Source organism: Gopherus evgoodei, chromosome 15 (assembly GCF_007399415.2).
Source record: "Gopherus evgoodei ecotype Sinaloan lineage chromosome 15, rGopEvg1_v1.p, whole genome shotgun sequence".
In the NCBI taxonomy this organism is placed as follows: Eukaryota; Metazoa; Chordata; order Testudines; family Testudinidae; genus Gopherus; species Gopherus evgoodei.
The window spans coordinates 25,286,600-25,298,755 of NC_044336.1; the positions used below are offsets into that span (position 1 = coordinate 25,286,600).

Below are 12,156 nucleotides of genomic sequence, written 5' to 3' on the forward strand. Positions count from 1 at the left end.
CCAGCCTGGGCGTGTCTATATTGCACAGTGATTTCCACATCCCAGAGGGGCAGTGGGTTGTGTCTCCTACCTGGGGCACACATTGCCTTATTGTTTTGCACAGCCTCCTTGGTCTGAACACGCAAGAATGTGAGTGCTGATTCCCACCCTCCAGGGCAGATGGATGTTCCAGTTCCTGCCCCTGACTCTGCTCTGAACTATCACCATTCTGTTCCTTTTTCCTCCCGTCATCTCTCCCTCCCAAAACATACCTGGGAATTTTTCACTTGACTCTGAAGCAGCCATCATAAGTCTCAGGTGACTGAGAGATCAGATGTCAGATTAGATGGGCCATTACTCTGCTGAACTGGGGTGATTCAGATGTGGCTGTACAACATGGGATGGCAAAAAGCAGAAGCAGCATTTACTTTGGGAAGGAAATGAATGAAAGTAACACATCACAATTAGCCACATTTCCTCTTTCTTTTGACACACGGTATGTTCTCTCTGGCTTCATAGAAAATTAATATAAAGGCATTTTTGACCACTTACATCTCCTCACTCTGCAAGAAATGTGACCTAATTAGAGACACTTGTTTGAAAAGCATCATCTAATGATATTTTTCCTCTCACTTGCCTTCCCTCCATCTGCAGGACATGAAGGCCAAGATTCTCAAAAGTATCTAAGTGACTTAAGGGCACAAATCCCATTAACTTTCATTGTGATTTATGCTCCTAAGTCATGCAGGCACTTTGGAAAAGCTCACCTGCAGTGCATCTACAAGGGTTAGTTGAACTAAATGGCTGTTTTCCTGATTTCCCCTTGATAAGTTTTGTTCTTTCCTCCTTGTTGGGTCAATGCGTTCAAGACCAAGAGGCAGCAAGAACCTATGTGCAGAAGGGATCGTTTTGCTGCAAATGTTTGTTTTAATCCTTTGCAATGACCACTGCTATTCCTTGCAATTCATTAGCAATGCCTTTCTAGGGCCTGATCCAAAAGCCCATTGAAGTCAAGGGAAAGACTCTTATTAACTCCAATTGCCTTTGCATCAGCCCCCAAATATCCAATTCCACAGCACATTAGCCTCTCTGATGATGAGCTATTCAGTGAAACTAAAAGGCAGAACATTTAAAATTAATAAAAGGAAACAAATTTTTTAAAAACCACAACAAACAAATTAGGCTGTGGAACCCATTGCCACAAGCTATGAGATCTCTAGCTGAGTCTCTGACCTTAGCAGGATTAATCTGAACAAAAAGAACATCCAGAATTGTGAGGGTGAACACCTTTAAAAGCTGCGAGTTTTGAACAGAATATAAGCTCTCTTGCTCCAGAGCATAAGCCAACCTCTAGCCAATATGACTAAGGAAGAAACTTTCTCTGTGGGAGGATATTTCACATAAGCATCTGATACAAATCACTGTCAGAGACTGGATGCTGGACCAGAAATAGAATAGAGCAGTTTTCATCTGATAGTGTTTCTGTGGCTACCGGATAGTGTCCCAAAGAAGTTATCATGCAATTTATTTTCTCCATTCCCTGTTTTTCTTCTGGTGTTTTAGTTGTATTGTCGTTATCAGCAAAAGAATCCTCTAAGTCAGGAATATGGATTCACGGGCCTAACTGGTGGGGAGAAAATCCTGAAATAATTACATTGCAATGCCTGTTAGAAGCTGCTTTACTTTGAATAATATTCTTCCTCCTACATAAATTTATAGGATTTTTAACTCTTCCCTTTTTCTAGGTGGGTTTCTGAAATCTATTTTATTAGGGGAAAAAGATTTGAGTGTGTTAGGCAAAGTGCCAGTAGCCATGGCAACCTAGGATTTTTCCATCTTCATTACAAGCTCAAGTAAAACCTTCATATAAAATCTAAATGAAAGGGTACATTATAAGTCAATTTTCAAATGTTTGCCTGGAAGTAAAAATTTGGACTGCATCCTTTTTTTCTGCAGAACATTCTGGTTCTACGCAGAACACATTTTTAAGGTGAGATATTTATTTATTTATTTTTGCCTTCACCTTTTATTCAGCTTTCTCTGCAGAGTGTGGTTTTAGTTGTTAGACCAAGGTAAATGGACTCCTGGATTCCAGTCCCAGCTCTGACCTGGGCAAGCTATTTAATCTCTACACACTTTGTTCACTTGTCTGTACAATAATGATGACAATAGTTATATATCTCACAGGGGGGTTGCAATGATCAGCTAATTAGCAAACTGCTTTGAGATCTCCCAACTAAAGGAGTTATAAGTGTGCTAAGAGCTCCTGGTCTTTTGATTATATTTCCTCCTCCGTCTAAAAAATCATACCAAAAGGCTAAGGAAATGTGTGGGTTAGAGAACAGTATGAAATGTCTGTTTTCTTTTCTAATAATTGATTATCTGAGAGCCTTAGGAGGAAAAATAAGGCTGTTTGTTTGGGTTAAGGCACTGATGCAATGTTATTCTAGTAGAGATTCATCATACATAAAAATGTTCAGGTGCCATTTAAATGGATTAATTCCAACATTGTTTCATCTTAAAGTGCTTCCAGTTAAGAGAGGAGACAAATTTGTAGCAGCACTTCATTTCCAGCCACATGGACTGGACAACAGGGATCATTTCAAGGAACTCCTGCTCAGTCATTCACCTCTGAGATATGCTGCTCAGCAGCTTCTCTGAGTTTGAGCCAGGATGAGGCATCTCACCTCAGATCTCTGGCTGATCCTCTCTGCCTGTTCAAGGCATTCAGAACCACGGGTTTAGGGCTGTGTTTTATCCTCTACTGCAGCTTCCCCGGGAAAAGGCACAGGCTCTCTGAACGTTCAGTGCTCCAGAATGAAATCACAACCAAGCTCAGAGCTGCAGATCCAAACACGTATAGACATACTGTCTCAGACACACCTCAAGGCAGGAGCCTTGCCCATAAAGCACTCTGTATTTATTGTTTCTGAAGCCCTATGCATGTGCAAACACCGAGGATGAAACGTACAAATGGGACTTTCTAACTTGCGCACATAAATCCTGTTTGCACATACAAAACAGTGGGCTGATTTTCCAAACGTAACCCTTCATCTGGAAACACATCGGCTCCATCACATTAGTGTTGTAAGGGCCAGAGCAGAACAGATCGTGCAATGATATACTGGTATGCCAGATTGGAACCTCACAGCAATGATGAGAGCACCTGGGGGCACTGTGGGCCAGAAACGGGCACTTCCTCCTGGAGTTCCCTGGGAATCGTTGTCAGGCAGAGACCGGGCATAATCTGGCCTTTATGCTTTTCTTTGCAGTAAATTTCATCCTTCCTGGTGTTCATGGAAAATATTTTCCAGTTCCACCATTAGGATGAAAGGAAATCCCACTCCTGTTGTATCTGATTTCCCTTCTGCCCTGTTACTGTTAAATCTACAACCTGCTGCCTTCTAATATTGTACATTTCGGGGGGGAGACGGATTAAAAATGGCAGGGGGTTCTTTCTTTTTTTTTTGATACATCCTTCCTTCCGCCCCTCGCAATCAATTAGTGGGCAAAGACTTCCGAAAAGCTCTTTCCTCCCTAACCTTTCACAGACTGTAGCGATAATGACTCTGGAGAGCTCGAGCTGGGCCTTTGCGTGGAGTTTGTTACCCTCCTAGGGCAGCGTCAGGCGACCTCCATCACTTCCTCCTCTTCCTGTCCTACTCCTGCAGCTCAGATAGTCTCAGGAAAGAGGAGGGGGCTGCTGGGGGAAGGGATAATGTTCTCAAATTGGCTTGATGCCACCAGATAATGTTTCCTCTCTGGTGTCATTGCTGCAGTCAGAGGTAAGAGTATGGCTGTAGAGATTATATAGGCCCATTCTTTTTCCTGTTAATAACTAATAATTATGCATACCCGGAGCCATGAAATGGGGGAGAGAGAGCTCGTTGTTTTTAATTTACATTCTCTTTGTCCCTCTGTCGAGTCAAACCACTTATTGGGGCCCAAGCCCCATACTGCAGCAGCTCCGTCCCCCCTAAAACACACAGCTCATAATTATGGCATTACTTATTTTGCCAGCATTCCATGGTTCTCCTTTCTGCCCCTCAGCCTTCTCAGAGAGAAAGGTACGTCTGTACAGGTGTGGGATCCCACTGTATGCTTTTGCTTGGCACCTGGTCCCCGTTTCACAGCCAGTTCACTGGTGACGGCTGTATCATGGTTAGGGGATGCTTCAGTGTAAAGTATCAGGGGGTAGCCTCGTTAGTCTGTATCCACAAAAACAACAAGGAGTCCGGTGGCACCTTAAAGACTAACAGATTTATTTGGGCATAAGCTTTCGTGGGTAAAAAACCTCACTTCTTCAGATGCACTTTTGAAGAAGTGAGGTGTTTTACCCACAAAAGCTTATGCCCAAATAAACCTGCTAATCTTTAAGGAGCCATGGACTCCTTGTTGTTTCAGTCTAAAGTATTTCTGTTTTGTGGTGCATGCCTCTTGGGTGTGTGCGTGAGAGAGAGAAAGGATCTGGTTCTGGGAAGGACTTCTTAGAAGCAGGCAGGATTTGTGCAAAGTCTTCCACATAATGCTGACAATTGACCCCCAATCCTGGCGGGCATCATCTCCTGCTTCTCCAGCCCTGGGACACCCACAAAGCTCAGCTCAAGTGCCTCAACCACTTCCCACTCTCCCAGCCCTATGGTTGAGCGCACACACACTTCTGCCAAAGCACCCGAGCCTGGATCTGCAATGACCCCTGCTATTCCAGAGCCGGAGTCGCTTCTGCACAAAGCTGGTCACGGGGGCCATTCCAGTGGTTTACTGACGCAGACCAGTGTCTACTAGGAAGTGACCTCCACGCTCATTTTCGCTTGTGGATGTACTGATTGACTCCCCATTCGCCTTCCCACTATGCCAAAGTTCTACTATTTGAACTGTACACACAGCTCTCCTGGCATATCTGCCTCTCACGAACAGATCTGTGAGAAAAGGAAGCTAACCTATAAATAGCGGCTCAAACCATTCTGTGGCTGTTGTGCGCATTTTGGCATTTCGCTTGGCAGGGATTCGATTAAACCCACTTTTTTATTTCTCTTCGTGGCGGGGTTCATGCCCTGTGAGTTTTGGTTTGTGGTTTAGGTTTAAACTAAGCCCCCTCCTCCAAAAGAAATCCTTCAATGAAGAATTCAGCCTAAACTATATCCTCTTTTCAAGCAAAAGATGAGGGAGATTCAGCCTTGGGGTCATTGAAAATTCAGCCCCGGTTCAGTAGCAAGCTTGGCCTAGATCTTCAAAGGTATTTCAGTTCATAACTCCGATCAGTGGGAGTTAATAGGGCTCTATACGTCTTGTAGGATCAGGCCTATATCTCTGTCTCCATTTCTGGGTTTAGGTGCTGTGTGTCCGGGCAGAGAGATCTGGATAGGACTCAGACTTTTGATTAACTATTTGGAAACCAAGTCTTACTCCTCTCTCTCTCTCTCTCTCTCTGTTTAAGCCAACTCCATGACTTCCATTCCAATAAACCATTCCCCTTTGGACAATGTGTCTCCTTATTAATTTCTCTTTGGTAGCTGTGACGATGTTTCAAAGCTCTCTTGACAGGAGGCAAAGTGGCCTAATGCATGAGAATACTGATTTCTGCCTTTCCCTCCTCCTTTAGAAAGCTACTAAAATCTCCAAATTTCCAAGTTTTGGTTCAGCAATAGTCACTCACTCTGTCTTAGCTGTGTTTGCATCTCACCTTTATTTTAGCATCATCCATCATTCTGATTCCAGAGATTCCATTTTATCAACATAATCGAGAGGCCAAAATTTTCAGTCCTAGCTGGCCATTAATAAATACAAGACGAATCCATCCAGGGGCTTAATTCTGCCTATGACAGAGATAAAAGCTGTTAGTTATTAGATCTTCTTATTAAACCTTAACTTGGGACAGAAAGTCCTTCACTAAATAGTCTTTAAGATTCCAGACTCTTTTTTCCTTTTCAAAGCCCCATGAAATCTCATCTCTGACCACTAGAAGGAGAAGAGAAAGTCAAAAGACAAGCAGAGGACACAATTCCCACTCCTCCCACTCCCTCCCTCACCTAAAATCTAATAAAGATGATTAAATTACATGTCTTTTCCTCCCATTGAAATCACCGCACACTGCTCAAATATTAGGACTCAGGAAATAAAGCACGACAACTTCCCTCATGAAACCTTAGAAGGCAGAGCAGGGGGCAAGGGCTACAGGCCTGCAAGACTGGGCTGGTCTAATTAAGAAATCACCCTGCTGAGCAGAACCTAATCTAAATAAAATAGAAAAAGGAACCTAGTTCAAACCTCTGCCTTCCTTCCTTCCCTCCTCCTCACCAGCACGCCTGCCCCAGCCCACCTCACCCCCATCCAAAACCCATCCAAGTTACAGAGCATTTTTCTCCTCTGGAGTTTCTTGGAGGGTAAGGTTGGCTCACACAGAGCTCTGTGTGTGCTTAGGGTGGCCAACTTCCAAAGGAAAAATCCACCAGCCATGTATGGCAGGAGACTGCTGTTTCTTTACTGGAGATTTTTTAAAATGCTACTTGGCCTGCTGTTTGCTAAGAAAAACTCTGGCATCTCAATTGTTGGTAGTTTGGGCTGGTTGAAACAGTTTTTGGGTGGAAAATCAGGGGTTTCCATTAAATGACATTTTTCACTGTGTCTTCTTCCCAATGAAAATTTTGATTCTTTGTAAAAAAAAAAAAATAAAACATTTTTTTTAATTTGACTGAATACCAAAATATTTCCTCCAAACCCTGAAATAGATTGATTCAATTATCCTGCCCAGGTATCTCCTGGGACTTGTAGTCTGCTGTCCTCATGTTCCCATTCCCCTCTATGGACCAGACTTTCTCGTTGGACTACATCGCCCATGTATGCAGTGTAGTTGTAGCTGGGTTGGTCCCAGGATATTAGAAAGACAGGGTGCATGAGGTCTCAGGATATTAGAGAGACATTATCTTTTATTGGACCAACTTTTGTTGGTGAGAGAGAGAAGCTTTCGAGCCGCAGAAGTTGGCCCAATAAAAGATATTACCTCACCCACCTTGTCTCTCTACATCTCCCACGATTCATCATGGCCAGAGACTCCTATAATAAAAGTGCCTCCCCTCACTATAGTACACCATGGGAAATGTAGTCCTTGCAGGGGCACCGCTATAGAGGAGAACAGGACCATGAGAAACCCATTTGAGGCCAACTAAAAGTCTCATGAGATACTGCGGCAGTATTCAAATTGAAACATCTTGGTTTTTGACTAACATATTTAGGTTTTTGATTTTTCAATTAAAAATCAAAATTTTCTGAGGAAAAAAGCTTGTTTTCTGATCACCTCTGACTGTTGATCTGTATATAAGCTTGAGAAGCCAATGTTTTCAAAAGTGACTAGTGATTTTAGGTGCCTAATTTGAGCTGCTGTTAAGGGGCCTGATTTTTACGAGGAACATGCTGAGCATCTTTTGAAATCAGGCATATTTAAAGGGTCTCATGCTGGGCACTCAAAAGCACTGGTTACTTTTGTAAAGCTTAGTTCAAAGCAACTTGGAAAATCTGTGGGAGATGGATTTGAGCCTTCCTCCCCCATCACCACCACATGAAATTTTTTTACAAAATTTAAATTTAAAAATTTAAGGGTTGGGAGTTATTTTCTGCATCTTCATTATATTAGAAGGATCAGGAAGGTCAAATAGGGCCGTCCCTGGTTTTGTTGGAGAACTCACGGGAGGTCTCAGATGCAGACTGCGGTATCTCAAATCCTTAAGTGAAGTGGTGGTGGCATCACATCTATAACAGATATTTTCCTCCAACTGTTTTCAAGGTGTTTGAGTTAAATAGCTGTTAATAAAACGGGGCAAGAATATGTGAGCGTTGGACTGACTTGGGCTAAGCCTGAACCTACAGTTACTCCCATGCCAAAGACCCTGATACTGTAACTTGTATCTATACCTATACTCTAGGTACACCTCTACCCAAATATAACGTGACCCGATATAACACAAATTCAGATATAACGCGGTAAGGCAGCGCTCCGGGGAGGCTGCGCACTCTGGCAGATCAAAGCAAGTTCAATATAACGCGGTTTCATCTATAACGCGGTAAGATTTTTGGGCTCCGAGGACAGCGTTATATCATGGTAGAAGTGTATATATACACCCCGCTGTATTTTTTTAAAACATACTTGGGTGATTAAGAGGGAAATTGTTGCAATTTGAGGGAAACATGGCCAAATCTGAAAAGCAGAGCAAACAACATATATTTTTACTTATTAATAATTCCTGACAGACTATTTTTAAAGGTGATTTTGCCTTCAGTGGAGGTAGGCCAATTAATACCAGCTGAGGACCAGGCCAATTGCTGGGGGTCTTTTACAGACATAATTAGAGATCCTAACATCTCTGAGAAGTTTGCTTCCGCATCCAGACACTACAGTTTTGGCCCATGTCAGTGGGTAATGCAGGAGTCAGGATGAGAGACAAATCTATAATCCAGAAAACTCCGTTTCTCCTTCCCAGCCACAATCTGCTAAAAGCTGATCCTACTAATCTATAGGACACTGCCAAGTTCCTAAAGATTCCTTGCCACTAATGTGGCCCAAAGGGACCAGCCTGACTCTTGTTATCTCTCTTTATTAATAAGTATTAATTATTATTATTATTACCTAATTAGGTTGTCATTCAAAGAATATAACAGACTCCCCAGTTGCTCACAGAAGAGAGAGCTGCAGAAAGGCAGATGTGTCCACAAGATTGGGATGTCAGCACGAGTTCATTACCCTGCCTGAGTCAGATATTACCTCTGTGATCGTGATGAAACAGAAGCAGACAAAATCTCAGGGGAATGGGAATGTCACAAGCAGCATTTCCAGGCTGAAGCCTAAAAGAGATGTCAATGTAACTTCAGAACCAAACCTTCAGAGCCTGGGGCTCTCACCGGACTGATTTTCACACTGTGGGACTCTACTGTCACAGATTATATTAAGTGGAGAAAAAGGCAAAGAATCTACTTTGACTGAGAGGATCACGTGAAATAGTAAGATGGACAAAGCCCACCTCATCACACTCCACACACACACACACAGACACACACCACTTGCTCTCTCAAATACCCTTTGTAACCTTACACTTGCTCCTAGGATCCCCACACAGCAGTGCAGCACGCTCCCAGACTGACTGCCATTTCAATTTCTTCTGAAACAATAAAACCATTTCACTATAACTTGGCTAAAGCATTAACACTCTGGTTTCAGTTTCTTTTATGATAGCCTAGGGCAACTGCCAATTAGGTTCCCCCTAACCACCCTGCCCCCTTAGTAGCAACTCCCTGAACTGTCTCATAGTGCAACCCAGACACATAACTCTCCTGTTCTCTGATGAAAAAATATAAAATAATAATAAACACACCATAGAAAAGATTATTGGAGTTATTTGCCAACAGAAAATGGCAACAAGCCAATGTCTGTTCTCAAATCCACCCTTCTCATCCAGCATCACCACCCTTCCCCAAGCCATTTCAACCACCATCATTTCTTAAAGTGAAATACACATGATTTTGTGCATTACAGGACTTGTCATAAGATGGTTGTTTCAGGCTCCCATGTGTGCTCTTAAATGTTTTCAGTTGCAGATAGGAAGGATGTCTGAGGGGATAGGGCAATGGACTCGGACTCAGAAGACCTTATCGTCAATTTCTGCCTCAGTCAGACATTTCCTTTATGACCTTGGACAAGTCATAGTGACTGACCCTGTGCCTCAGCTTCCCACCTGTAAAATAAGGATGCTACATTTTTACCTCACAGAGGTACGTGAGGATGAAATCCATTATCGACTGTGAGGTGCTCAGGTACTATGGTGATGAGGGCCACACATGGACCTAGACAGATGCATAAAATCTACCAAATTGTTTACTATTCTTATCTCCCTAGCGTGAAGGTGCTGAATCTTGTAAGTGCCAGCAATCAGTAAAAGCCAGGCATAATGCATTGGATGCAGCTGACAACTGCATTATCCACTGGCATTTGCATGAGATGTTATCATTTATCATCTGTGTAGTGCATGAGCAATAATAGCGCATTATAATCAGTGAACAGCGCCAAACATATAACATGTTCCTGCCCTGAAGAGCTTAAAATATATTTTAAATATGAGCATGAGGACAGAATACTGCTTGGCTTTCCACACACATAGTGTTCAATCAGATACCACATTAGAATAAGGGGGAAACATCCTTTCCAATATCTTCTGATTGGTTTTTAGTACAGTTGCTTGGAACATTCTCCCCAAACATTTTTTTCAATGATAAAACTATATTATTCCCCCAACTCTATTTTTTCACTACCAAAGTTTTCTCCATTCTGTTGCTCGGAATAGCCGTTTTAGAGAGTCTCTCACCTTTCAATGTGTTGCATGCCCAGGAGATTTTAATCACTATAACTTATATCACTATTACTCAAGTAATTCCCTACACACTTTCTCTCTGTTGCAGAGACTCCAAAGTCTTTTGTAATCAAATCATTAACTAATGATGCCTTTCATCATCATCCCATACTCAGTATTATCCTTATACCTGTGGCGAAACTGAGACAGAGAGGAAAGTTAAGTGACTTGCCCAATTAAGATTGAACAGCAAGCATGTTGCATAGACAGGAATAGAACCTGGGTATTTTGTCTCTGAATGCTGTGCTTTAACCACTAGGAAACGCTTTCATAGATGAGCATATTAGCCCCTTAATTTCTCATATGGTGGCATATATTCCCAACCAATATAAACTGACTCCATACTGCTCTGATGGACAACACTAAGCTCCACTTATGTCACTGACATTATTTACATAGTAACTAATACACTTCTAAGGAAGAAAAAAGAGACGAGAAAGACTAGAAGAAAAGAATAAAACTGGTGAAACAAAAACAAAGTGGTGGTGTGGACGGCTCTTGAAATTTGTTGCCACTTGGAGACTTGCATGTCTCAATACACTCTGACTCAGAAACACACACATGCACACAAATCTGTACATCAAACCACTAGAGTAAACAGACAGATTCCATCTATGAACAACACAAACATTAGCATCTGAAGAAGTGAGGTTTTTTCATCCACGAAAGCTTATGCCCAAATAAATCTGTTAGTCTTTAAATAAATCTGTTAGTCATATATATGTAAATATCTCACACACACATATACATGTTGTGCAATATCGACACAGATAATACCTTACTCATCTCTTTCATGAACTTACTGAATCTTAGCCAGCCTTCTGGAAATTAGTCAAAATGTTAAGAGAAAATGTGGGGGGAGCCCCCTAAGGACATGAAAGCGTAAGGCAATAACCTGGGAAACACTTAGCCCAATAAACATCCACGGCCTATTTTGACTCAATTCACAGAAGCTGTGCTTAAACAGAGTGTTCAGCCAATCGCATCGGGCACGGATGTGCAGGAAAAAAGGTGGATCCTGGGTCCTTTGTTGCTAAGGGCACTTGAGGCTAATTATTCTCCTTACCTTCCAGTTCTTTAAGCCCTCCCGATACCAGCAGACATCCTCATTTGATTCCCATTTCACCGATCCTGAAGCAAGTTGATGGGGGCAGAGGGCAATGGAAGAGTCTCTCGATAGTTTGACACTCTAGATCCAGGCCAGGAAGAGAAGAAAGGAATTTATTATTACACATTTTAAACATGGAGCCACTCCAAATTTTCATAACAGTTATTTTCATCCTCTTCAATAAATGGTAGTTTGGTACCTGGACATCATCTGCAAGTGAGCAGCAATGTAATCTCTCTGGGCTAGCAGGATACCATCACATGGATCATTTTCTCTTTCTTTCAAAGGCAGACTCAGCTGAAGCCATCTGACTGCAGCTGCTGAATTCAGAACCGGCATCACCATCAACTGAGAGAGCCAGACGTGTTGCAGCAAGGTTCATAAACAGCAATTGCACGTTTTCTACTGGGCAGCTTCTTAACTAGCTCATGGAGCCCACATGGCTTAAGATATTTAGGACAAGGACACTTATCAAAATCTCAGCTCTCAACAAAGTTCTAGCTTTACCACCCCCTCCCCATAGCTCTGTCTGACACCACGTTTACAGTTTGTTTTCTGGTCTGGAAAACACAAAGCTCCGCTAACACTGCAGAGGCAGAGGCACCACCGAGCCAAGAGAGTGGGAGCAGGTCCCCAGCCAGCCTCCAATGTTGCAAGCAATAACAACGATCAATG

At 42.5% G+C, this 12,156-nt stretch overlaps 1 long non-coding RNA gene across 1 annotated transcript; it reads right to left on the reverse strand.

Annotated features, from left to right (window-relative positions):
- Nucleotides 1-258: 258 nt before the first annotated feature.
- Nucleotides 259-11,554, reverse strand: LOC115635590. The gene is made up of 3 exons (XR_003996645.1): nucleotides 11,440-11,554; nucleotides 5,663-5,795; nucleotides 259-366 (listed from the first exon to the last, which is right to left on the reverse strand). It is a non-coding gene; the product is annotated as an uncharacterized LOC115635590 (long non-coding RNA).
- Nucleotides 11,555-12,156: the final 602 nt, after the last annotated feature.